Consider the following 24,962-nt stretch of genomic DNA (forward strand, 5'->3'; position numbering starts at 1 on the left):
ATTTGATGGTCAATTTAGTTTCGGTTCCCAGGAGGGGCTTCAATTCAACACAGTATTTGAAGCCACCTAGTGGTGTTGCTGTGTAATAATTAAATAAACAAACAATCCTCCACCCTTGCTGTAAGCACCCAGATCACAGGTAGCCACACTCGCTAAAGAAAATCCAAGCCAAGGATGAGCGGGAGCCAGGCAGCTGAGAGAGGGCACAGATAGCCCACAAAGACCAAATGTGACCAAGTTAACAGCCTGATTTATAGCCTTGTTTACAGCTACACTAAGCTTAGAGCAAGAATGCTCTGCAAATAAAAAGGGCAGCTTCCCTGGACATGAGCAGGAAACGAAGAAAAAGAAATGTCCCCTACAGACCAGATAAACAGGGTAAAGCATAAAGTAGTTGGTCCCTGCTCCCACTCAGAAGAAGGAGGAACAAAGAGGCATGATTGACCACTAGCAAGCAAGGATTTTTAAATGACACTTAAACTACAAATGAAATACCTGGAAGCCCACAGAAGAAGTATACTTAAAAGTATACAAGAGGTTGTATGCTTACGCTCAATCTAAAAAAGAGACAAAATCCATGAACTCTTGATATGCGACCTATATTGAGAAGTCAGAATAGATCTTTGTTTAGTAAATAGTTCTAGCTGGACTCCCACTTCCAAAGAATGAATCAGCATAGCAATGAATATTTTGAGGATGTTTGAAAGGTGCAGTTTATTGGTTTAGAAGAGTCACATTGCTGTAAGTCGATGTAGCTGTGACTCAAGAGCAAAACTTCACAGCCTTCTAGAACATATGAGTCTATCCGATCTACCCTAGAACAGCAGAGGAATAACTCATTAGACCACGATGATTCTAAATTGTCATTGTAAGTGCTCACAGATGTCAGATACATCTACAAATGTACCAATGATATACAAGCCCATCCACCCAAAATCCAGAGGTACATATGCAGAGGTAGAAAATACATCTTATTCACAATCAGGTTAACATTACAGTGCTCATTCCCCACTTAAAGCTGGCATAATGTTATGATTCAATGCACATTGTGAGTATCCTTGCCATCATGGTGCTCAACATGGTCATAATGCTGGCACTAGCACCACTTTGTCTTTCTTAAAATATTGTAGGCATCCTTGGAATGAAGGCACCCTCCCCCAGATATACATATGACCATACTTGGCATACTACTGGAATTCTTGACATGATTATGTCCATCCTTGGGAGGGTTGGCATTCTTTGGAGAAGATATTTACGCAGTCTCTTCTCCCACCCTGACTCTCTTTTCATAATTTATCAGGTGCTAGTGACTTCCAGATTTCTCAACAAGTATGAAGGCACTGTGGAAAAACAGAGTGGGACAACATGTCAAGTAAGTTATAGTGCACCACTGTCTCTATACATTGCAGGGACGTTTATCCTTACAGGAAGAGAGAAGGGAAGATCTTAGAGGGAAGAGGGAGGAAAGCAAATTTGGAAGTGATTGGGAATGGGGAATTTGGCAGGGCAACAGGAGAGAAAGTGGGAAAGACCAATGGCAGATAGCAAAAGGATAACTCAGAGAAAGGGAGTGAGGGAGAGAGAGAATATCCCTTCTGTGCCCAGGACGTAATGGTTACGTCCTGAGGCACAGTGCTCGTGTGCCCAGGACGTAACCATTACGTCCTGGGCACAGAGCCCAGAGGGAGCGCTAGCGCTCCCTCGTGGGGTTCTCCCCCACCCCCCAAGGCAGGGATGGAAGGGGAAGCCCTTCCCCTTCCACCCCTGACTCCCCAGACCCCCCTGTGACGTAAGAGCGCGATCACGCGCTGACAATCACAGAGGCCTCCTCCCATCGCTTCGGAAGAGAAATGCAAAGCATTTCTCTTCCGATCATGTGGAGGAGGCCGGAGAGGCTTCAAAGGGAAGGAAAGGAATTTCTTTCCCTTTGAAGTCTCTCTGAGCATTTCAAAAGCTGGATTGTAAAGCAATCCGGCTTTTGAAATGCCCACTAGACACCAGGGGTTTCTATTACAAAAGGAAATTGGCATGAGGGAGCGACCCCTTGGGCAAGGGTCGCTCCCAGGGGGGGCATTTTTTTGAAGGCCTTTTCTGCCCCCCCGGGGGCAGTTCGGCCTATTATTAGGCCGATCTGCTCCCAGGGGGGCAGAAACCTCTAGGCACCAGGGATCTTTTTTTTTTCTTTTTTTTTTTAGAGGTGGGGAGCAACCCCTTAGGCAAGGGTTGCTCCCCTAGGGGGCAAATTATATTTAGGCCATTTCTGTCCCCCTTGGGGGCAGAATGGCATATTTTTATGAGGCCAATCTGCCCCCAAGGGGGACAGAAACCACTAGACACCAGGGAGTTTTTTTCGTGAATTTCACACAAGGGGAGCGACCCCTTAGGCAAGGGTCGTTCCCCTGTGGGTCAAATTTATTTTAGGCCATTTCTGCCCCCCTTGGGCGCAGATCAGCCTATTTTAATTAGGCCGATCTGCCCCCGAGGGGGGCAGAAACCACTAGGCACCGGGGCTTTTTTTTTGTTGTTGTTGTTTTACACATGGGGAGTGACCCTTTAGGCAAGGGTCGCTCTCCTGGAGGGGCAAATTGTATTTAGGCCATTTCTGCCCCCTTTGGGAGCAGATTGGCTGTTTTTAGGTCAATCTGCCCCCAAGGGGGGCAGAAACCACTAGGCACCAGGGATCTTTTTTTTTTGCGCCAACGTCACGCAAGGGCAGCGACCCCGTAGGCAAGGGTCGCTCCCCGGGGGTACATTTATTTTAGGCCATTTCTGCCCCCCCTGGGGGCAGATCGGCCTATTGTTATTAGGCCGATCTGCCCCCGGGGGGGCAGAAACCTCTAGGCGCCAGGGCTAATTTTTTGGGGGTGTTTTTTTTTTGTTTGTTTGTTTTTTAGAGATGGGGAGCGACCCATTAGGCAAGGGTCGCTCCCCTGGGGGGCAAATTGTATTTAGACCATTTCTGCCCCCCTTGGGGGCAGATCGGCCGATCTTAGGTCAATCTGCCCCCAAGGGGGGCAGAAACAACTAGGCACCAGGGATCTTTTTTTTTGTGTGACAATGTCACACAGGGGAGCAACCCCGTAGGCAAGGGTCACTTCCCAGAGGGTTGGGGGGCAAATTTATTTTAGGCCATTTATGCCCCCCTGGGGCCGGCTGAGCTAGAGGCCAAAATCCACAGGTAGGCACTTTGCAAAAAAAACCTCTGTTTTCTGTGAAAAAATTTGATGTGTCCACGTTGTGTTTTGGGCCATTTCCTATCGTAGGCACTAGGCCTACCCACACAAGTGGGGTACTATTTTTATCGGGAGACTTGGGGGAATGCTGGGTGGAAGGAAATGTGTGGCTCCTCTCAGATTCCAGAACTTGCTGTCACTGAAATGAGAGGAAAAAGTGTTTTTTTGGCCAAATTTTGAGGTTTGCAAAGGATTCGGGGTAACAGAACCTGGTCAGAGCCCCACAAGTCACCCCATCTTCGATTCCCCTAGGTGTCTAGTTTTCAAAAATGCACTGGTTTGCTAGGTTTCCCCAGGTGCCGGCTGAGCTAGAGGCCAAAATCCACAGGTAGGCACTTTGTAAAAAACACCTCTGTTTTCTGTGAAAAAATATGATGTGTCCACGTTGTGTTTTGGGCCATTTCCTTTCGTGGGATCTAGGCCTACCCACACAAGTGAGGTACCATTTTTATCGGGAGACTTGGGGGACACAGAATAGCAAAACAAGTGTTATTGCTCATTGTCTTTCTCTACATTTTTTCCTTCCAAATGTAAGGCAGTGTGTAAAAAAGACGTCTATTTGAGAAATGCCCTGTAATTCACATGCTAGTATGGTCACCCCGGAATTCAGAGATGTGCAAATAAGCACTGCTTCTCAACACCTTATCTTGTGGCCATTTGGAAATACAAAGGTTTTCTTGATACCTATTTTTCACTTTTTATATTTCAGCAAATGAATTGCTGTATACCTGGTATAGAATAAAAACCCATTGTAAGGTGCAGCTCTGTGTACCTATAGTTCTTGATGAACCTACAAGCCCTATATATCCAACCAGAAGAGTCCAGCTGACGTAACTGTATATTGCTTTCAAAAATCTGACATCACAGGAAAAAGTTACAGAGTAAAACGTGGAGAAAAATTGCAGTTTTTTTACCTCAATTTCAATATTTTTTATTTCAGCTGTTATTTTCTGTAGGAAACACTTATAGGATGTACACAAATGGCCCCTTGCTGAATTCAGAATTTTGTCTACTTTTCAGAAATGTTTAGCTTTCTGGGATCCAGCATTGGTTTCTCACCCATTTTGGTCACTAACTGGAAGGAGGCTGAAAGCACAAAAAATAGTAAAAATGGGGTATGTCCCAGTAAAATGTCAAAATTGTATTGAGAAATTGGGTTTTACAATTCAAGTCTGCCTGTTCCTGAAAGCTGGGAAGATGGTGATCTTGCCACCGCAAACCCTTTGTTGATGCCATTTTCAGGGAAAAAAACACAAGCTGCCTTCTACAGCCCTTTTTTCCCATTTTTTTTAATAAAAACAAAATTTTCACTGTAGTTTGGCTAATTTCTTGGTCTCCTTCAGGGGAACCCACAAAGTCTGGGTACTTCTAGAATGCCTAGGATGTTAGAAAAAAAGGACGCAAATTTGGCATGGGTAGCTTATGTGAACAAAAAGTTATGAGGGCCTAAGCGCGAACTGCCCCAAATAGCCAAAAAAAGGCTCGGCACAGGAGGGGGAAAAGGCCTGGCAGCGAAGGGGTTAAGCAAGAGAATCAAAATTGTATTGGAAAGGGAAAATAAATAGGACAAAATCTGTATGAGTGTGTGAGTGTATGTGTGTGTTTGAGAGAAAGAGAAAGAGAGAACATCCCACACAATAAACAACAGTGAACTAGAGATCAAAGCACAACTTAGAGAAACAATATTTTTGAGTTGTACATAGTGCATACCTTACCTAGGGCATGGATCTCCAATGAGTAACTCTGGAACTACCAGTAGCTCTTCATACTCCATGGACTTCTGAGTAGCTCTCCGATGTGCAGCCCAGCAAATTAAAAACATTTCTCTGGTCGAATCTTGAAAATAATACATTTATATGCATGATGAGTCTATTTTCAGAACTGATAAGCTGATGTTTAAAATTAATAGTACTTTATAACGGAATCCGGAAGGAAGATGCAACAACTGTAATACTGATAACTGGTGTTAGTAGCTCAAGAACGTTTTTAATTGAACATAAGTAGCTCTTATTATAGAAATGGTGGGAAATTCCTGGTGTGTGACATTAAGACACCACAAATTTTTAGGTTGAGTGTAAGCGTTAGACGTGTTGTATACTTTTAAGTATACTTGTACTGTGAGTTCAAAGCTATTTCATTTGTTGGTTGCAGCATTGTTTAAAAATCCTTGTTTGCTAATGGTCAGTTCTGCCTCTTTGTCCTGCCTTTTTCTCTCTGGGAGCAGCATCAACTACTTTATATTTACACTATGTCCTGTTTATCTCTTCTGTAGTGGACTTTTTTTTCAAGTATTTGCCTGTTCGTTTTACATTGTGGGTGCATGTTCAGGCCCTCCTCCCCACCAGCTCCCTCTGCAAAAATAAAACCAACAGCAGAGGGAGGCTTTCCCAGGGCCAGCTCGTTTTTTTAACATCTGAAAGAGCATTTCTCCTGAGTGGTAGAGTTTTGACTAGCTACAAGCTTTTCTGTACACAGGTCTCTAAATTGTGGTCTTATGTGTGACTTCAATGTGAGATGATTTCCCCCTCCCTTAACCACCTCCTGCCTTGCTGCTTCAGCCGTCGCCACTCACCCCTCTCCAGTCCCCTCCCTTTCTGTGTACATCCAGTGAAGCAGCAAGCAGCCCTGGAAAGTGCACCCGCAGCTGCCTCTCCTCTTCCTGCACTCCATAGCGCTGGGCATCCCTTGAGGTTTCATGTTCCTGTGCCCTGGCCATTGCTTGTTTATACAGCACTTAAAATCACACTTCTCCTAACTCTACGAGCTGCGGATAAACAGTACGGGAGAGATAAATCAAGGATGCAGGGCACAGCCAGGAACTCTGCTCCATAAATCAGAGGTTTCACCCAGGACTTTTCCCCACCCCCAGCTTGCTTTAAATCCTTGTTATTATTTTTGGATGGCTACAGCTGAGACTTCATGTGCGTTGATAAAGAGCTGCAGGGAAGCAGCATCTTCGGTGCTTTAACCCACCGAAGAGCCATCCGTCATGTACACAATAGGCAGGTTTACAACTTCTAGCTGCATTAGGGTGACCACCTGGCATTGAGGCAAATTCTGGACAGCAATGTTAAAAATTCAGGACAAAGGGTCAAAATTCAGGACAAAAATTCAGAACAAAGGGTCAAAATTCAGGAGAAAAATTCAAGAACAAACGTCAGTTTTACAGACACGCGCAAGAGAGGCCATGCCTCACTATGTTGCCAGTGCATTTATTTACTCTTTTTTAACATAGCACTTTTTATTCACTGTGGACCTTTTGAGATTGCCTCTTGGTATGCTACATTCAGGTGTCACATTAAGTCCTTGTTCAGTAGTAAATTAATGCCCTTCATTACTGCGGCAAGGTCATCACCCCTACCCAAATCTACCCGATCTTTCCTGAAGAGAAAGTAACAGTAACATTTTGATTATGTTTCTGAACATTTAAAAACCCATGGCAAACAGTTTGGGACACATTAAGGTAATTAACCTTATGCTAGTTTAAACAAATTGAACAAAAACATCTGGCTTACCCCAACCTCCCATGGACTTTCAACCTAATTTTTTTTCAAAGAGGCAGGGCAGATGGTGTGGGTGACAGTCTCACATCTAATAACAGGATGTGATGTACCCATAACTTGTCTGTAGTCTCACTGCACTAGAGTGTATGAATGAAACTCTACATTTATCTCAGAAATGGGAGCCCGGACTACCAATCAAAGATAATCAAAGAGGAGGATGAAACTGAGATCAAATGGGAGATCCACGGCAAGTAATTCAAAGGGTTGTTGCTAAGAACTGGATAAATAAAGAAGAGAAGAACAAGGTGGGAAAATGCCTAAAATCAGACAAGATGGATCCACCAAGACTATTTGAAGGTATTGGGTACCTGGGGAGTTGTCTCTGCACACAGGAGCGAAACAGAAGGGGCACTGTCAAGTGGTTGAACAAGCAACACCCATCCACCTTGGCAAACTCTTCTGGTGCAATGGTCCGCTGTTAGTGCTTTTGAAGGGTGAGCAGGGGCCAGACCCCTTGCAAGGTTGTGCAAGGCAATTTCCCGCTTTGTCCATGTCTTTATATAGTTTTGAAATTGAGCAAAAGCCAAACTAGAGATCTGGGTTATCCCTAAGTGTCAAGTACACATAGAATCTTCAAAATATTTGGGATGTAAATTGCACAAACAAAATTTAAAAATCTTAAATTTTAATTAGTGTTTCTTTAACATATGGCACTGTTTTCGCCTTCATATACAATTAGATCTCAGATTGAACTGGGAACCAGTTACCTTTTGATAACTAGTGATTAATATCTACCATTCTTACACTGATTTCCAGGATGAAAATCTCGGCAGAGCGAACGGTCCCTCCAAGCCCAGTTTGTTTTTTGGTCTTCTCTTCTGCTTTCTGTAAAGGCCACGTGGCACTAGTGAAGATGGTGCGCTACCCCAATGATAGTATTATTTTGCAAACCTTCCCCTGCTCGTCCTTCATTCCTTCTTCAGATAGGCCACACATCTGATTTGGGCACTGCGGCACCATCTGGAGCTCTGTCCACCCTAAAGCTAACTGTGACTGCGGGTGGATTAGGTTTTCTGGACTTAGAATGCTATTATTCAGCTGCAGATGTCTAATGGGTGGCTCACTGTCTTTCTGCCCACCTCCCTGCATGAGATGGGGTTTACCAGTAAAGACTTTTAAAGAAGGCTTAATGCACTGCTCATCGTTTCCTACTGACCATTCTACGGATCACCATCCGGGGTTATCATGCATGGCTTTCTCTTGCCTTGCCAGAACCTGTAAACTCAGTGACACGAAGAAAGCCTATGCTCCTGCACTACCGTTGCTAAGCCTTCCCACTCGCACAGGATGGCTGTGCTCAGAGCAACTCCATCAGTGGCCTGTTGCAGGTGTCTTAAAATTGGGGACTTTGTTTCTGAACAGTGAACTACTAAATTTCCAAACCCTTGTGGCAGACTACCATCTTCACCCCGGTCAACTCCTTACTTACAACCACCTTAAATAATCATTAAATGCCCTATTTCATGCCTGCCACCTAGCACTAACCCTACAAGAGGTGTGCTAGAAGCTCTGTATCATAGGAAATGGTGGCAAACTGATAGAATGGGTGTACAGACCTATCCTGCAACATGGAAACCACTCCAGGTCTTCTCGTCATACTACCTGGGTGATTGATGTAGCCAAACCTCTGCAAGATATGGACTAAAATACTGGACTTTCCCCACAAAGTACCCCACAGCTGTCACTTTAAGTAAATTCATAGTGCTTCCTTGTGAATGCATTCTGCCCGTTGCTTGCCATTGACCTTGTGGTTTGTAACTCACAATTTGTTGCTTTCAATTTGCTGGCTTTATTTGTTTTAGGCTATGCAGCTTGAATTCGTCCCTTCCCTTGCCAAACCCTTATTTACAGTGTCCTGTTGAGTGCTCCCTTTCTGTAAACAGGCCTGTAAATCTTGTTCTTATCTTATCATATTTGCTGTGCATTCAAAGAACAAAGTCAAATGTCAGGCTCTGTCTTCGGTGGGAACTTAGTGTTTACTTTCCTTTCTCTGACTTCAAAGTGAGAGGATTTATGCAACAATCTTGCTGGATACTGGGGTTAGGAAAGAGTTTTTTCTATCACATGACAACATTTAAATAAACTTCAGAATATATCAGAATTAGAAGCACAAATCAAGCACATTTTTGTTAATTCTGAACTGTGCTGGAAACAAATACCTTTACATGACTAAAACAAATCATTGCATTAGGTGATGCAATTTCCACACATCATCATCTGTGCACAGTATAGTTTGATTTGAAAAACTGTATATCTGTGCAAATGTAATGGTCATTTTAATCAAAAATGTGTTGTCTGTAATGGCAGTGTGTTAGCATATCATCCATACAGCACTCCACTCTTCTCTGCACCACTACACGCCACTGCACCCTAGTCTGTATCACTTTACTTTACTCCACTCCATGCCACTGCACTCTTCTCCATTTGGAACCACTCCACATTATGCCACTGCACTCTATGCTGCTTCACACTATGCCTCTGTACTCTCCTCTGTACCACTCTACTCTATGCCACTGCACTGTATGCCTCTCTACACCACTGCGCTCTGCTCGTCTGCACGCCATACCACTCCAGTCTAGGCAACACCAATCTAATCCGCACAACTCCACTCTCTGCCACTCTGCAACACTGCACTGTACGCCACTGCACTCTAAGCTGATACAATCTATGCTAATGCACTTTACTCTGTAACACTCAATTCTATGCCCCTGCACTCGACATCAATACACTGTACATCACTCTAATCTACTCTGCACCCCTGCACTCTATGCCATGGCACTCTACACTACTTTACGCCATCACACTCTGTCACTTTATGCAACTCCACTATAACCTGCACCTCTCCACTCTAAGCCACCTCACTCTGCTGTGAAATAATCTACTTTATGCCACTGCACTCTGTGCCACTGCATTCTATTCCACTGCACTCTCCCTGCACCTCTCCACTCTATGCAACTGCACTCTACTCTGAAACAATCTATTCTACTCCACTGTACTCTATACCACTCTGACCACTGCACTCTAGTTCAATGCACTCTACACCACTGCACGCTGACACTCTGCAACATTGCACTGGCCGCCACTATATTCTACACCACTCTGCTCTGTACTACTGCATTCTGCACCAATATACTCTATTCCACTGCATTCTATGCCATTCTACTCTGCCCAATGCCACTATATGCAACTGCACTCTACACCAGTGCACTCTAAACAACTGCACTGTATGCCACTGCCCTTTACTCTGCACCACTGTACTCTATGTCACTGTTCTCTGTACCACTCTACACCACTACACTGACACTCTACTCTGCAACTCTACACCACTCTACTCTATGTCACTGCACCCTAGGCACTATACTCTACTCTACACCACTCTACAATACTACACTCTGCACCACTCTACACCACTGCACTCTGTGCCACATGAGTCTACTCTGCACTCTATGACACTGCACCACTCTGCATTACTGCACTCTGCTACTCTATTGTATGCCACTCTACTCCACTGCACTCTATGTAACTCTACCCCATGCCACTCTATGCCACTGCACTCTGCGCCAATGCACTCTAAACAACTGCACTGTACGCCACTGCCCTCTACTCTGTACCACTGTACTCTACATCATTGCTCTCTGTGCCACTCTACATCACTGCACTGACACTGTACTCTGCAGCGTTGCACTCTCCACCACTGTACTAAACACTGATGTACTATGTACTACTGCATTCTATGCCACTGAACTCTATGCCACTCTACTCTGCATCAATCCCCTCTACAGCGCTTTGCTCTACTCTGCACCACTCTACACTACGCCACTGCACTCCCTGCAACGTGAGTCTACTCTGCAATCTATGCCACTGCACCACTCTACGCTACTGCTCTCTCTGCCACTCCAATGTATGCAACTCTACTCCACTGCACTCTATGCCACTCTACTCTGTCCCACGCCACTCCATGCCACTGCACTCTAAACCACTGCACTCTACGCAAACACACTCTAAACAACTGCACTGTACCCCACTGCACTGTACTTTGCACCACTGGGATTTACGCCACTGCTCCTATGCTACTCTACTCCACTCCACACCACTATGCCACTAACTTTAAGCCATGCTGAACAGCAGGTACTCTGGTGTATAACATGGCTAATGGCTAAAACACATTAACAAAGCCAATAACTCTTTCGTAGATGAGACCTATTGCTTTGCCAATGTTTGTTAGTGCTATGAGGTACCGAAGTACCTGAAAGAACTGTGAAAAATACAATTACATCATAATAAAGGCTGCTACAAAATGCGCAAAAACATTTTGGTTAAATAAAAAAAGAGTGCTTCTGAAATACAGATTTGAATAATATACAGTTTATACCTAATACTAAAAAATGTTATAACACTCCATTAAAACCACACACTCCACAGCTCACCTTGGAACACCATTACAAAACCTCTCTAAAAGTAATGTCTTTGCCATCAGAAAACTTCAAGTGACTCCTTTTAGTAAAGTCAATGCAGGTTTTCAAGCCCTTTTGTATTTGCAGATTTACCAGTTGGGCACATTTGCATGTCCTTAGGGAAGGAGACCCCCTGGCAAGAAGGTCTGATTCTTATCTGTCTGCCCCTCCCTCCCTCAGAGTACAGGAGACTCCCTGCCTTCCAGTCCAGCTGGGGATACTCCTCTGCCCTAATTTCGCCCTGCCTCCATTGCTCTTTAGGTGAAAGGCTAAAATTACGGACAAATGCCGTTAAAGCTTTCATCACAACGGACAGCAGGGCGAAATTACGGACAGTCCGTGAAATTTACGGGTGGTCACCCTAAGCTGCATTTGTTTTGGTCTAAAGGCAGCTGTGACCTACCTAATAAGCCCTTCTGTTTTGCTTGGCACACTATCGTATGCTTATGATTACTCAGAATTGCACTCACCATGGCATGTGGTGAATCTATGAGTGCCTCTTGTTGCATTCAATGTTTTATAATTTGTGCCTTTCTTTCACCTGCTAGTTATCTCCCCTCTTCCCTGCGCCGCATCTCTTCCCATTCCTCTTGTCCACTCTGGCTCTCTTCTTCACCTCCTGTCTTTTCTGTGTCGTTCTTCACTTCCGTATCTATTTGGAGAGCAGACAGAGATCTCACTAGCCCTCAGTGCTACACCAGAGGACGGCACACGAGACGGGCTTGAACATTTCCACCAGTTATGTGTACGTTCTGGCTTATCATCTTGTGGAGCAATGACCTGCTGCACTATTAGACAAGCGTCAGCAATTTATAGCCTGAACTGGGTTTAGCGTTTCGTTGAATCGTGTATCCCCTCGCTCGTCCAGAGAAGCGATCAGCTGCTTCTGTCTGACCCGGGTGGGCCGAGTTTCCTTTCCGGAAAAGGCCGAAAAGCAGAGGTTACACGATTCGAAGAGGGTAACATATATCACTGATTAATGGCATAATACAAACATGCTAGCACTAAATATCAGAAGATTTACCTGAGGCAGCCGAGACAAACTAGGAAGTATTGCAAGAAATTTGTAAACAGGAGACAACAGAAGACACATGTTTGGTTGGGGATGTGCTTTTGTTTTCTGACCTTTATAACAAGAATAGCGAGCAGTCAGGAAAAAGTAAATTGGTGGAAGATCAGGAAATAAAACAAGCTGCATTGGCTGATTTTTATCTCAGAGGACAAGAAAAACAGCACAGAGTAAATAACGGTTATTAACACTGGGCTTGATTGGATTGTATGAACCGGTAGCCTGGGCGCCCGTTTTTTCTGACGTGTTGGTATGTATCTGGGCTTTTAACCACGCCCACCGCACACTATCGCTACCACTCGTTCATGGGCTTTGTCTTTCGGAAATCCTTTGTTTTCGCTAGTAACTGCTTCACGTTTGTCCCTTGTCTTTTACCTTTTGTCTCTATCCTTTGCGCTCACGTGGCGGATTGAATCGGTTAGCTTACGTCAACTTTTTTACTTTTTATTTTTAAATTGTGCGACAAGAAAGTTCCAGTTAGGAATTTATAACGCTAATAGCTCTATCTCGAGAAAACGCGAAACCTATTGCATTGCAAATGCTTGTTAACTTGTAGCGATTGATCGATTTGACCAAAATCGCATGATGTTGAGGAGGGAACTGCTGGTTTCCCAGTACCAAGGGTCAGCAGCTCTTGCCGATAGACCACATCTCCTCGGTCAGAAGGCCGAGGTTAATGATATTGCAATGTATAGAAGGAAGAAGTAAATAGAGAAGTGTGTGTTGGTGGTTGAAGTGTTGACGAAGAGCTGGAAATTCAGATGATTGTAGGCATTATGGAGATAAACTCGTAGAAACGGCAAGGTAAACATAAATTCAGAAGGTGCCTGGGGTGGGGAATGATCAGGGGCGCAACAAAGGCCCCCGCAGCCCCAGCGGTGCGGAGGGTTTGGGGTGGGGAGGAGCTGCAAGTTCAAGGGAGCTCCATCAGCACAACAACTGGTCTGACGGAGTCTGGGGGGTGGGGGGGGGGGAGGGGAGGGGTGTTGCCCTCGCCATGTTCTGTGCATGAGGGGCCCTTTCAGTTTCGTTACGCCAATGGCAGGGAGTGGTGAAGAAGAAAGATAGAAAGACGGTGTTGGATGGAGTGCTGCGGGTGGCAGATTGCTTCCTCGTCTCTGATGGCTCCCTGGTGACACATGGATATTTAATAACCAGGAAACGAGAGAGCGGATCTCGCAGAATAAGTCGCGCTCTTCCGCGGGGCAAAGCTTCCCTTTGACATATTGCTTCACGTGGAGGTCTGACGGCTGAAGAAGTTTGCACAGCCTGGGAAACGTCAACACAAGCTAGAGGTTCACCCCCATTGGTGCGCAGTCAGAGAACGAGAAAGAACAAGCAATCCTTTGTGGCCTGCCAGGCTCTCGCCAGCCCACGCTCAGAGGAAGGAAATTCTATTTACTCATTCAGATGCAAACTGTTCTGTAGTTGTTGAAAGAAAGGCCCGTTCACTCATTGTACACAAATATGGAATTCTGTGTCACAACATATTATCAACACTAGAACGAGAGGCTGCAATTCAGAATAATGAGCTGGCAGCAGAGGCTTCTCCGCTGCTTCGAGCAGCACGAGGGCTTTACATGAAAGCATGTTGTTGGAATGGATTGGCAACTGAAGCACACCGCGCTTTCACCTGTTCGTTCCAGGGAGAAAAACCGTAGGCGAGAGGGGAACACTCCATCTGTGAGCAGGCCACGCAGGCGCTTGTGCTACAAAAGGCTACACCTGCTGTTCCTGTCAGCAGTGCCTGGAAACGCGCAGCAATGTAGTGTCCTGTCAAATCTAGTCATGGGAGCTATACATGACCAGTATATCCATCGATATGTCCATCTGTATGTCTGTCTGTACGTCCGTCCATCTGCCCACCCAGTTCATTTAGCCATAACAGTTTACGCAAAGTTTGATCGATCCATTCATCCAATTTCATTCACCCACCAATTTATCCAGCCGCTCACCAGGGACATTCATCCACAAAATACGGAACTCTGCTCAATCAAACAATCCATCCATCCGTTCATAAACCAACTCCTCCCCTCCCCACGACCGACCCCAACTTCCTTTTCCTTCTCCTCCTTCCCCCTTCACTTCCCTCCCAAAGGACTTTATTTGAAGTGAAGTAGTAGACAAACGGAAAAGCAAAGGTAGCCTTCAATACGAAACCATACTAAACAGCCCAGCCTTGTAAAAGTGGCAGAAGTGCGGGCTATTACAATGATACAAACAACTTGTAAATATGGAGCCCACCTGACGCATCTTTCTTTCAGCCAGAATGGACAGAAAAAGGCCACCTGAGAACATTGAGATAGACAGGACCCAAATACCGTAGTGCAGGCTCAGCAAGATGGTTAATATGAAAGGAAATGTTGACATTGCTAAAGGCCACAGAGAGGTTTCACAATAGCAGGCCATTTGGCATATGGAGGTCTCTGGTCTTATAGATACTGTCTAATTTCGCATGCCGCACTGTTTCCGTTTTACAGAACAAGTGAAATCCATCTGAATACAGTCCACATCTTCAATGATTTGGAATTAAGTGGCCAAACATTTTGTCAGATATTGTACAGTTAATAGGGAGAAGGCTGGCAAAACCCTGAGGATTCTAACATTTTGCCTATCATTTTGATCTCAACTAAAGATTTGGGGCCAAATGTACAAGGATTTGGCACAGGGCAGTGCATCATCATCTTGTTTCACTGCCCTGGGTCAAAAGGAAAGGTCAGGTCACTGCTTAGCACCAACACAGGCACCATTGCACCATGGTGGAAGGCTGTCTGCACTGTTGGTAGGATTGATTTGTGCAGGAAGGAGCACCTTCCTGCACAAAAACAATCCTGGGAGGCTTTTACTCTATGTGTGCTGATGTGCTGCAGGATTCAGCACACATAGAAAGAGGAAAACATTTGGATAAATGAAGACAGTTCTCCTCATTGGGCTCTTGTAAATCTGGGGATGCACCAAAATCCACGGGTGTTAAATCGGAAAATCCACTGCAACACCCATGGAATGCCTCCCTGGTTCAGAGTAAGGTCAATGGAGCGATTTGCACTGCATTGCTATACTCCATATCTATGAAGCCATTCAAAGCCACACAAAGTGGCCTTGCGTTGCCTCCTAGATAAAGTTGAAAGGTTTGTTCCACTGCTGCGTCAGTAAAGGTGACACAACGGTGGTGCAAGCCTCTCACAAATTTGGGGATTAGTATCGTGCCAACTGACAGCTTTGACCCAACAAACTGAAAAAGTATGGGACGTCTATGAATAAGAAGAATGTTATTGGAGGACAGAAGAGCAAATCAAAGTATCCATGGCTGTCTGTTACCAGTACAAACTATCAGCTACTCCTCTTTCATTCCCGGAGGACCCCATAGAACTATCATTCTGGTTGCCTGTTAACAATAACTACATTATCACATAACCACACTCTCAGTTCTGCTTCCTTTTTCACTCCTGCATGCTCACAGCCGACAATGCTGTGCACAATGTAAGCCGCACCCACTCTCCTGCTTCTGGTTGGACCCCATATGGAAGAGAGGATTGGATAAGCGTGATTGCCTGTCATTTGTGTACACTATGAAGCTGGTCCTCATCCACCTCTTGTGGGTGGGTGCAATAGAGCATTTATTCTAATGTTTTGTACATGCCTTGGGCTGCTCCTCTATTGCTCTTCCTCTAGACCCCTTGACGAATTTTTCCAGCTGCTTGCAAGTAGTGGCTGCCATTGGTTGCTCTTTTAGCACTCCAGAATGGACCTTACAGGGAGTTAGTTATTTCTTGGCTGTTTCCAACCAATGCATGATGTAACCAGACCCACTGTCACCACCAAGATGGACCATAGGAGGCATCTACACTGGCTTCCTGTAACTCGTGCAGGCCATGGTCTTATAAAGTACACATACTGGTTCTATATAGCACTGATACTTATACCTATAACTTATGCAAGCCTGTGTGCTGCCTTTTGTTGTGCTGACTCAGACCATTGAGTCATCGGATGCTAGCACGCTTCTTCCTCTCTTCTCCACTTCACCAACAAAATTTCACATTTGAGCAGCACTCATTTTTTGAGAGATCGAGTTCAACCATATTATGATTTGGATGTGGAATGTAGCAGCATTTCTGGGTTCCTCCTGTGAACTTCCTGCCTTATTTCTAGTTCTGCTGCTCTGACTCATTGTACCAGAATGCCAACCTTGCTAATCTGTACTGACATCCTTCAACCTATGTCAGAAAACGAGAGAGATCTTTTGCACCAAGCAGGACAGGATTCTACAAACCACCCCAAAAAACTATATAAATTCCCATAGGTACACTGCTCACCTCAATAATAAACATTCTACATGTACTCAAAACCAATCCCAACACAACCATATACCAGGAAAAGTTTAAGAAAAAATATGTATGGCTTTAATAATTATATATAAATACATTAAAGATATATTGCACATTTAAGATTTTATCTATATAACAATATTATTAAAACACAATACCTATATATCACATGGGGAAAAATATTTAAGACAGTACAATTGTGTCTTTAACATGTCATTTAACATATGTTGAAGACGCGATCTACAATGCACTGGGAATCTGTACATGTTATATAGTGAATACATAGAGACCTGGTGACAAAAAATGTAGATGTGTTTGTTTGTGAAGACCGAATGAATTGTCTGAAATACTTTTCCCCATGTGATATATATATATATTGGGTTTTTAATTATGTTGATACATATAACAATTTAAAAACATGAAATATTGTATTGTGTTTATAAGTAAACATTAAAACCATATACATTTTGTCTTAATCTTTGCTGACATATGGTTTTGTTGGATTTGACTTGGTGCGCATGTAGAGTATTGAGGTGAGCAGTGTACCTAGGTGAATTGGTATAGTTTTTTTGATACTTCAAACTATGCCACATAGCCTTCTGTTATGCAACTCTACCTAGAACTTAATACTTAGTTATACATTGGGTAACCAAGTGGAGAAATTAAATGGCATTAGCAGAGGTGGGTGGCTTGGAGAATCTATCTATCTATCTATCTATCTATCTATCTATCTATCTATCTATCTATCTATCTATCTATCTATCTATCTATCTATCTATCTATCTATCTATCTATCTATCTATCTATCAGGTTTGGCATTACCCACCCGACTGTCTCAAACATTCTTCCGACAACACAAAATGTGCTCTATTTAGCAGTGATTAGATACACGTATTACTATACCCTGAACTTTTGCAATTTGCCCTACCAGTTTTATCTGTGGCCCAATGTGCAGCCAACCGCCCCCCCACCCCCCTCCCACCAAATCCCCCCCAGAAAAATCGCGACACTGTTAATGTTCCGTCGTGAGCAACATTAGAAAATCGGCAGCTAAAGCTTGCAGTGAGCTCCGCCCCCAAGTTATGCATGAAATCAATGAGGCGGCCGCCTCTGTAAAATAAGGCAATTAATCCTGTTTAAAAGCGTTTGTCAGCACCGCCGCCTACTAGCAGCGCCAGAGCAATGTGCGTTTAAGGGGTTGACTTAATTAAAAGTCCACGTCACACACGCGGTCACGTGAGCGACGAGAGATGGGCTTCTTTGTATTCTCCAGCTTTCCCGATCCTTCTCCATTTCTCTCTGTACCTACCTGTAAAAGTCTTATTGTCTCTGTCTATCGTTCCTTTCACATATTTTTATTTTATCTATACTATCTCAGTCTCTCCTTATACCTCAGTTTCTCTTAACCTCAGTGCCAGTATCTCTTTCTCTCCCTCACTTCCACTCCTTCCCCCTTTCTTTTGCTCTCTCTAATTATCTGTATCCCTCCTGTCTCTCTCTCCCTTTCTGTGTGGCTGAGTTTTTCTTTCTTTGCCAGTCTTTTCGCTGTGTCGCTCCTCTCATATGATTCAGTCTCGCTACACCTGTCTGCCTCATTCTCACTCTCTCTTTCTCTGCCTTTTCCCACTCCTCTTCTGTCACTCTCTTCTCCGCCCTCCCCCTCTACTGAGCTAGCATATCAAGGGAAAGGCTCCCTAGCGACTAACAAACCCAGCAGTATAATCAATGCTCTAGTTTTGGAAGGGTGCCAGAGAAACGTTGCCAAATCGTGATTTGTACGTCTCTGAAATGAAATGCCATCGCCCAAGAATTGACGCACCCACCTGCATGGCTTAATGTGCAGGACGGAGCTCGATAGATAGTGCCTCGGGTGCTTTGCAGTTTGTCTTTTTATGCTACCAGCTGGTAGCTCAACACCTGACTCGGTTATTGCAGCGAACGACAGAAGAGAGAGGGAATTGGATACGTTTAATACTTCAAGTTTTAATCGATTTTCGGTTGTGCAGATTTTGTGCATTGATTGCTTTCCCTACAGATTGCACGATCATAAGAAATGGAACGTTTTGTTGATCTGTGAGGTGGGTTTTCATGGAAATTAGGAACACAGAACGGCAAGCTTTTCATCATCCTGAACGAGTCTATAAACAAGTGATGTGGTTCTATGTACATTAAAATATAACACCCTACTGTGAGTATTGAAAATTAAGCAACATAATTATACAGGCATATCAACAGGGGCAAAATAGCCTTCTAGTTTCAATTAATCACACACGTACCATGTCATACGAGAGTGACCTCAACAAAAAATGCCCAGCGCAGGACCTCATAAACCCTTTTTCCTCTTTTTTCATCTGATTCAGAAGGCAGAATCATGCGAAGTCTGCTTAAATTCAAACTTAGGGCCTCATTTACAAGTTTTTGGCCACCTGTAGTCATATTTACAAATTGACCCTTGGGCTCAATACATCAGTTTGTAAAGCCTTGTGTCACATTTTTCCCGGGGCAGATATAATGTATGCAGGGTAGGCATTACCACTGAAAAAGCAACATAGAACTGACACAGTGAAATTTACTAATTTTCACTGCATCATTCTATGACCTCACTGTGTCAAAATTTTACCTCCTGGTCAGAGCAAGGGTAAAATTGACACAGGGCTTTTTCCTATGGGACTCTCCTCGCAAAGCTGGAGTTGTGTCATTTTAACAATGCAACTCCAGCCATGTGTCTGTTTAGCACCAACAGACGGGTCAGAAATTCTAACACATCTGTGAAACCATGTGTCATGGAACTCTGAATACAGCGCATCCATGGCATTGTTAGAGGATGTGCCTCAGGGTCAAGAAATCTGACGACTCGATGATGATCTATCAGATTCTTGTAAATGAGGCCCTTAATGCGCTTGATAACAAATTATACACATGATCCTGGTTTTGTGACCAGGACCATACAGCTGATTGCAGAAAACAAATGTCTCTCTGTCTCTAGTGCATGCACTTAATACTCTGAATTAAGAGCTTCTGCAAAATAGTAGCGAGCAGTGAAATAATTACTAGTGGTGTAAACCACCACTACATCGTTCACTACTGACAAACCCTGCCTGCCTTTGGAGAAGAGAGGGTTTGAAGGGTCTTCCTGGGACCACTGATGCCCCAAAACATAGTCCTCTGTGGTGAATCAACTGTGATTTTTCCTAGAGTCCGCAAGTAGAGCTTCTCTTTGCCTGTGAGTCCAAGTGTGTAAAAAAGTGTAAGTGCTCTACCAAAGATGCTTCCTCATTTGTATAGGGCCAGGCACCCAAGCAATTAAGATAGTACACTCTTTGCATTATGCAGGTGTAAAATGTATGCTTGCTCAAGGGGTATTAAAGATAGGACTCCAGCCCCATCTGTAACAGAGAAGTTCCCTAGGAATGTAGTGCAAACACCTGATGCACTCCTTGGGCTTTTCTATAATCTGATCCAGTGTGGTCAAATGCATTAAGCACTTAAATGGTCATATCACTGTTAAGAGACCCCACGACGACCCCCTGTATAACTTATGAATAGGGATAGTTCAAATGTTTGAAACATATCTGAGAAAGACTGCAAAAACATTTTCGCATCTCTGCAGGAAAAAATTCAAAATCTGTTCAACAAACCTAGGAAATCTGTAAACATTATGGTGGAAATGTACATTCATGTTTTTCAGTTTAATGCTAAGAATGCGAACTGTGGTTGTGAATTCTCAGCATACCTGAAAACGATCTATTTTTAACTGCACACGTCTCTCATCAGCCGTGTTTTTAACCCTCTTGTCAGTGTTTATTCCACTCAAAACAACTCTTGCAGCCTCATCTGCTATGATGCCAAGTCTTCTGCTGACTCATACATGCGTGATGACGGCTACGCATAGTTGTTACCTTGAGTGCCTGATGACAGAAGTGTCCATATGACAGAAGTGTTCAGACGACTGATATGCAGGGACTCTGAACGATTCCGAAATTCACCTCTGCTACCTTTACAATACATTAACACCTTGGCTAGTGACACCAAATTTTAGTCCCCCTCGCACTCTAGCGTTAATGATGACTTTAGACACTTTATTTCTGGATGTTCAGGCTGACACAGAAAACATATTTAATATTTGTAAAATTATTAAACCTCAAGGAAATTTCCAAAATACCCATAAACCGAAAATAACTAATGAATCTGCAACCAAAATAATCAGCTCCAGTAATTTAGACTACTTCTACCTTTAGGCTTCTTTCAAATGGTAAAGTCACGTGCTCTTCCGTTGTAATACAAATAAAGTTACTTCATTCCGCCTTCACTGACAGAAAATGAGTAGGTAATTGGGGATGGCTGTACCCTCATCAACTTCGTAAACACACACTGTTTATTCTAAAACTCAGTTCTTGAGACGTCACACTCAAAAAGTATCAAGCGAAAAATACAGGCAAAGACCCCTGCTGAGGACAGACTCCTATTAGTGGATGAAGTAATCAGCAAAAATACCTTGGTTAAGATGGGCCAAGAACTCCCATGGCCCACAAGTCAGACATTGTGGGGGAAATCAGAGAAAGGCCACCAGAATTCAAACTTTTAAAGGATTTCGGACTATTTTTTGCCCCTGAAGGAGGAGGACAATCGACAACCATTCTATATCGGTGGCCGTGGGTTAAATTTCACAGAGGGCAGCTTTACTGATGAGGGCGGGAAGCAACAATACCACAACCACTACTACCTCCTCCACTGACCCCGAAGATCTCAAACGGGAGAAACCCCTCTCCGACTCTACTGCACCTTCAACCCCACTACTGTCAGAATCCAGAGGATCGGAGATCCCCCTCTCTGGTGTTGCAGAAAAAACACAAACAAAAAAGGCTGCCAATCAAATTTCAATACAATCTTTAATTCATTCCCGCTTTACAGTGAGGTTATCACTACTCCACATGTACAAGCCAATGTTTTTGTGAGAGGGCTAGCTTGAGCCCTCTCAAATGAATGAGGATGTGCTCATCTCAAGAGAAGCAAACTTGCCAGGTGACCAAAGGGTGCAGGGCCCAAGGATCAGAGTATCCAAAGATTATCAAAGACACTACTGTTGCCTCCAACAGTTTTGGAGGGGGGTATTTTAAACACAATACAAGCCACTGTGGAAGCACTGAATCTCCATGCTAATAAGATGGACATACAAGTTGATTTGTTCAACACACTTCGTGTAAGGCACAGACAGAAAGCTGGACAATTTAAACGCTCTGATCGAAAAGGGCCAAACTAAGAAAGACAATGATTTTAGAAGGAAGCTTTGTGGAAGGAAGTGATCAACAAGCTGGTGCAACTACCTGCTCTCCTAGAGGAGAGGGTTGAGGAAATAAGGATTGCATCAAACATATAAAAAACCAGCAATGAGCAACCAGCCAAGGTGGGTGTTGGGTATTAAAGAAAATCATCCAGCATCTGGGAGGAATATATATCACAAATGGCGCCAAATTTGGCACTCACTAGCCCAGCTGACCATGAGAAAACAAAAAAGGCACCCGAGGCCAATACAAACAAGCAAGGGGGTATCGAGCCCTCCAAAGATTCAAGTGATCAGGAGTTCAGGCAAGGCCCTACAGCCACCCAGTTTACTCTATCCAACACTCTAGCTTTTCCACGCATGATGAAGCGGGAAAGAAAACATGCAAGGAAAGGCAGAAAGTGAGCATATCCAGTGAGAACCATCATAGGGCAAGCCTATGAAAAGATCTATGAAGTGGGTACTGGTCCCCCAATGACAGACGTCCAGCAAGCTAAAGCCGAAGTAGGGCTTAATGATCCTAGTGAGTACCATGACAGCGAGTTGAGCCCACAGCCTTTTATTGATGAATATGGTCAACATGAGAGCTGGAAAGAAGTCAACAGTAACCCTAAAGCTGACACCAACAATGATATAGAGGAGCAAAAGTCCTACATCACCTTGGACAATTGTTACCCTAAACAGAGCTGCAGAGCTTCCAGTACCTTGGGAGGCCACAAAAAGGTAACAATTTCTGAGGATAACTGGGTGAAAGGCACTTCTCTACAGAACGATTGGGTGGCTGATAATCCCGGAAGCCTCAAACCAGTCACAAGCTTTTGGGTCTCATGCCATCAGTTGGGCTATGTCCCAGTGCATCCTCATATGGGACAGGCCTGATAGAAAAACCTGCTACTGTTGACCTACTCAGATGTTAGGATGACCAGGGTCAGTGTGAATTTCACCTGTACGAGAAAAAGGAACATAACACAATGCTACCCTTTGTCCAATGGGATAATAGTGTTGGGACACAAAGGGAAGAGAGCATAGGATCCGTCCAGGCACTAGGTTGGTCGCAGTCATCGTAGAAGCCAACCAGAGGAGAAGCTGGTGTAGCACACAATGCATTTTTATTCTAAAGAGGGCGACAGCAAAATAAGCATCAGGACACCTAGAGAGAAGGGCATAAGCTCCCCAGAAAGATTGCAGGGAACTCCAATGCATGTGCTGAATACTCTGGTCCCAAGGCAAGTCTATTGTGGATTCCAGAATTTAGATCTAGAGGAACCCACAATACTCCAAAAAAGCAAACGTCTTAAAGTTAGCCAAGGGGCTTCGGGGTTTGCAGAAGGGGAGTCCCAGGATATTTTCTTCATCAAATTCCTGGCACCCCTCTGTAGGAAGTTTCGGAACCCACACTGGTCACATTTAACTCACGCAATGTTTGACATTGTTCAGCATTCCGTTCATCACTTGTTCTTTTTGCATTTGTCGCCCTAAGTGGGAAGGGTGTGCCCAGACGTGAGTCCCGTGCTTCCCATGCCACTGGATTCAAGCTAGCCTGGTTGATGAGGGGTGAAACCCCTAATCCGGTCCCAGGATTCTTGTTTCCAGTCCAGGGTGGACGTGGCCTGGCAGTGCGGGCTGGACTGTTCCCATGGGGAACAGGGTCAAGACTGATTTGCAAATGGCTGGGTCCAAACTGGAATGGCATGGGCAGCAAAAAAACGATGGATTTAGGCCCAGATCTCTGTACTGGGGGTGAATATTTGACACTGTTCAGCATTCCGATCATCCATGGTTCTTTTCACATTTAACTCACCACATATTCAAGCCAAAATCATGGCTTGCAAGGAGTTGTTGAAGAGTTGGGGTATACAATAGCACACTTTCAGAAGGATCATTAACCCCCCCCCCACTCCTGACACCAGATAAACCCACAAAGGAGAATGGTGCTTGCATCTTAATCCCCCTGAAACAAAAATCAATTTTGATGCAATAAGTATCCGCAATCCTAAAAGGTGTAGTCAGTTGGTCATCCTCTATGGGAGTACCTGAACTGATGACTCAAACAACAAAGGCCCATGTGGAGGAAGGTCAAGGGACAAGACTATTAATCAAACAGGGCAAAATGGACAATTGGAGTTGTCTTCCATCTGTCAAATTGGCAGAATACCACAAAGACTGAAAAAAGAAGCCCCTGTGGCATTCTGAGCATCAGTGCTTGGAATCTGGGCGGCCTTGCTCTGAAAATTGAAGATGCTTTGAAGTCGGAGTACTTCAACAAGCTTGATATCATTGCTGTTTAAGAGACACGGGTACAATCCAGCATTCCATTAATAGGATTCACTGAACACAACAGGTTGGCATGTAAAAGTAGTGTCTATGGAAGACATAAAGGATGGCTAATGACCCATGTAAATTCAAAATTCACAATGCTAAATATAAACATGTCATGGTTATTGGCACTGCATTTTGACGACTGGGACAGGCAACTGACAACCCCACTGGTCCTGTCAATATTACACCAACTCAAGAGAAAAAACAGCAATAGTGGAGAATCTGGTCAATCTGCTCCTTGAGTGGAAAGGAGATCCACAGATGGCAAATCTGGTAATCACTGGTGACTTCAATCTGAATCTTTTACAAGATACAAAAGAGGACAGCGATGAAACACCATATGCCCTGCCTGCTTAAAGTTATCCCCTACACAGAGGATAAGATAACCTTGGGAAAAAACATCTGCAGGCCTGTGAACTAACCAGACTGATAATGTTAAATCACCACCTCCTGGGGGACATCCCATCATCTTGGATAAGGTTCTCCTACAAGACAACCTTCTACTTTGATGACACCATAGTGAGCGCCAACTTGTATAGCAGGGTAATTGATTTCAATTCACTCAGAGACCCAAGCGTAATCACCATCCACAAAACATCTGGTTCAGTGCCAATATAACATTTCTGGGCTATGCCTGGATAGTGCAGGTAGTTGCTCATACTGAAAATCTAAAACTCCTCCGATGGAGTCCAGATAATATTCAAGACTTGGTAAGTGA

The 24,962-nt window shown here is 44.1% G+C and overlaps 1 long non-coding RNA gene across 1 annotated transcript; it reads right to left on the reverse strand.

Moving 5' to 3' along the window:
- Positions 1 to 686: 686 nt before the first annotated feature.
- Positions 687 to 12,028, reverse strand: LOC138258588 (uncharacterized). Its single transcript, XR_011198436.1, has 3 exons — positions 11,721 to 12,028; positions 4,949 to 5,069; positions 687 to 1,340 (listed from the first exon to the last, which is right to left on the reverse strand). It is a non-coding gene; the product is annotated as an uncharacterized lncRNA (long non-coding RNA).
- Between the last annotated feature and the right edge of the window lie 12,934 nt (positions 12,029 to 24,962).

This window comes from Pleurodeles waltl, chromosome 9 (genome assembly GCF_031143425.1).
Source record: "Pleurodeles waltl isolate 20211129_DDA chromosome 9, aPleWal1.hap1.20221129, whole genome shotgun sequence".
In the NCBI taxonomy this organism is placed as follows: Eukaryota; Metazoa; Chordata; class Amphibia; order Caudata; family Salamandridae; genus Pleurodeles; species Pleurodeles waltl.